Source organism: Sorex fumeus, unplaced genomic scaffold (assembly GCF_029834395.1).
Source record: "Sorex fumeus unplaced genomic scaffold, SorFum_2.1 ptg000024l, whole genome shotgun sequence".
Lineage (NCBI taxonomy): Eukaryota > Metazoa > Chordata > Mammalia > Eulipotyphla > Soricidae > Sorex > Sorex fumeus.
In genome coordinates this window covers 9,301,555-9,304,857 of record NW_026606081.1, presented here as the reverse complement: position 1 = coordinate 9,304,857, position 3,303 = coordinate 9,301,555, and positions in this window count along the sequence as shown.

Below are 3,303 nucleotides of genomic sequence, written 5' to 3'. Positions count from 1 at the left end.
TATTAATTTGAAATTGCCTTATTTCTTTATCAAGATTAATTTGTTATTTAGAATTTCTCTAAGCTTTTTTTAGAACTTTCTATTTAATTGTAAAAATACTTTTTCTTTCTTTCGGGATAAAACCTTCAAGAACAGTTTGTTTTTAAATATTTGTAGTGTCAGGAAATATCAAGACTGCCAATGTGCCATCTCAAGAAAGTTACTTTTAATACATAAATCAGAAGAATAAACTAGTTGCTCTTGCATAGTTCTTTTTTTTAATTAAACTGACACTTAGGAAAATATACACATAATAGTTTTTAGATGGAAATGCCTTTCACTTAAACTTTCATGCAAAATTTTTTTGTATCTGAAGTGTTTATTTGCTCGAGCGGGCCCAGTAACGTCTCCATTGGAGACTTTGTTGTTACTGTGTCTGGCATATCCAATACTCTCGGTAGCTTGCCGGGCTCTCCGAGAGGGGCAGAGGAATCGAACTCGGGTCGGCCATGTTGGCCGCTTGTAAGGCGAACGCCCTAGCCGCTGTGCTATCGCTCCAGCCCTTAAATAATGATAAACTCAGACATAAAAAGTTCGTAAACTTTTCTGATCTTTGCTGTTCAGTGAGGAAAAACTATAACAAAGTTAATACTAAATTTAGGTACTTGAATTTAATTGGATTTTCTTTTCACACTGTGTTGTGACTAATAATTCTCTTCTGTGCCACGTCACAGAATGAACATGTTTTAAGAGAAACCAAGAAAGGTAATAAAGAAACAAGCTTTAAACCCTATAACCATGAAATTTAGGAATAAAGCACCAAACATCCTGTGGACAAGTGAGTTAGGATAGGGGTTAAGGCACTTGACTTGCATGTGGTGGACCCTGGTTTGATCCTCAGCATTAAATCTAGGAGTGACCTCTGAATACATAGCTGGGAGTCAGCCCTAGCACCACCAAAAACAAAAAACAAACAGGTTGGCACGCCCCCTCCCACCCTACCCCCCACCCGCCAAAAAAAAAAAAAACACCAAAAAAAACGCATAAGAGAAAAGTATAAAACAACCTAGTTTATATTTTTTAAATTTCTTCCCAGTAAGATTGTCATTCCAAACACCAGCAGAAATGAAAACAATTTCATCTTTCTCTTTCTCTTACTTTTTGTCCTATGTGTGTTTTTAGCAGTAGAATTTTAGGAAATTTTAAAGTTATTTTCTTAGACTTCAATACTTAAGTTTACATTTGTGGCACAGAAAGTATATAAAATGGACTGTAAAGATGAACTTCATGTAAAGAAAATAGATTTTTAGTAACTGTGTTCCCGGCACTGTGTTTTAAAATATGCTATTTAATCTTCAAAATGCTCAGATAATAAAAACATAATGATGGTTTCGTATTTAGTCATGAGATAACTGAGGTGAATGTATTTCAAGTATGTGGTGGGGTCTTCTGGGCATTCAGGAAGCTTTCCTTCCAGCCCTGGCCAGCAGAGCTTCACTTTTTCTAGGAATCACTGCAGAAAAGAAATATAATAGTCCTCAGTCTTTTGTAAACAATCAGGTAGCTTTCTTAGGAACCAGGAAGAGTGCAGAATGAGAGAGCTGCAGACCATAGCTGTTTTTTTATGGACTTTCTTATTTTACTAATTTTATTGAGTACCTTGACCATTGTGACATAAACATTGTTTAAGTGTTTATTTTTTGTGTATAATTGTGAAAGATTTCCTCTTAACACACACAAAATCATTTCACTATGCAGTTAAGTCATTTTCACAGAATTACATAAATAGTACATCTCGGTGCTTTCATCCTTAAACTTGAACTGTCCGAGTTGTATTCTAAACTAGTTAATGGAGCTTGGTTTCTTCTTTCAAAATTACTGTTTTGGATAACCACCTTACAATCCAGTTAGTAAAAAGAGTTTGATTTTCATTATCAACATTTATCAAACAAATTCATGTAGAAATAACAGGTTATGTAAGTCGTCCAGTGGGGGGTGGAGAAAGTCTGTATTTGATTGTATGAACTGTGGTTCTGCTATTGCAGTAGAAATTAACTGACCTTTCTGTGATTTCATGGCAATTTTTTTTTTCTTCTTAAAATGGGCTCTTTTAGAGAAGCAGTGCCAGAAAGGAAAGAAATAAAATAACCTGTCAAAGCAGAGTTTCTAAACTAGATGGAAATCAGAATGATTTTTTAAAAAAAGTTAATAGTTTAGGAGTCTTGTCATAGATATAGGCTATAACCTCAGAATAGAAAGTTCTTTAAATGAAGGAGCCAGAGATAGCACAGAGGGTATGGTGGTTGCTACTAATCCTGGCTCCCATCATCACATAAGGTCCCGCTAGCAACCACCAGGAGTGCAGAGCCAGGAGTAGCCCCAGAGCATCACCGATGGGCCCTCCTCCCCACAAAAAGAAAGTTCTCTAAATCAGTGAGATTCATGCTATAGGTTTTTACTTCAAAGTTGGAAGATTTTCTCGGACAAAACTAGACTAGGATATTTGCAGGGAAATGAAGATTGTTTAACAGGTAAGCTTGATAATTTATATATATATACTAAATAGAAGCACCGCTAAGATTTTCTTTAGTGGATGAAAATTAATCATGTGCCCTTAAAAGAACAGAAAAATCTGCAGGTATTTCCCATCTCTTAATTTTTATTCTAAAAAATAATTATTTGTTGACTGATACATTTTAATTTTTTTGCCTTCATATTTCAGTAATTTCAATAAGTAATAAAACAGATGAACCTTAGATATTATTTGTAATTTTCCTTCGGTCAGTTTTACATTGTTTTAGTCCCTGTGTGCTAAATAAATGACAGTACTTCCCAATTTATATTTGATTTAAAATAAAAATGTAGTGCTAGAGCTTTTGGTTTCTTTGGATTGGTCATACTTTTTTCTTTTTTCTTTTTTTTTTAGGAGAGGAATTTTTATTGGCCATTAAAATACTATAAACCAAATATATGTAAATTTTACGGATTTCCACAGTTCTAACATTCGTACAAATAAGAGGATCATTACAAAATTGTCATTTGACTCTATTACCATTTTTTTTATAATTTATTTATTTCGAATACCCATCCCTCCACCAGTGACCATTTCCCACCACTGCGTATCCCAGTATCCCTCCAACGCCCCCCCCCCCCAACCCACCCTGTCTCTGTGGCAGGGCATTCCCTTTTGTTCTCTCTCTCCTATTGGGTGTTGTGTTTTGTATAAGAGTTAAGCCTGATTTTCAGGGAGAAACGTTGGATGATTTACTTCCATTGATCACTTTGTATACACGGTTTGGAGGAAAAGTCCTTGTTCCGCATCCT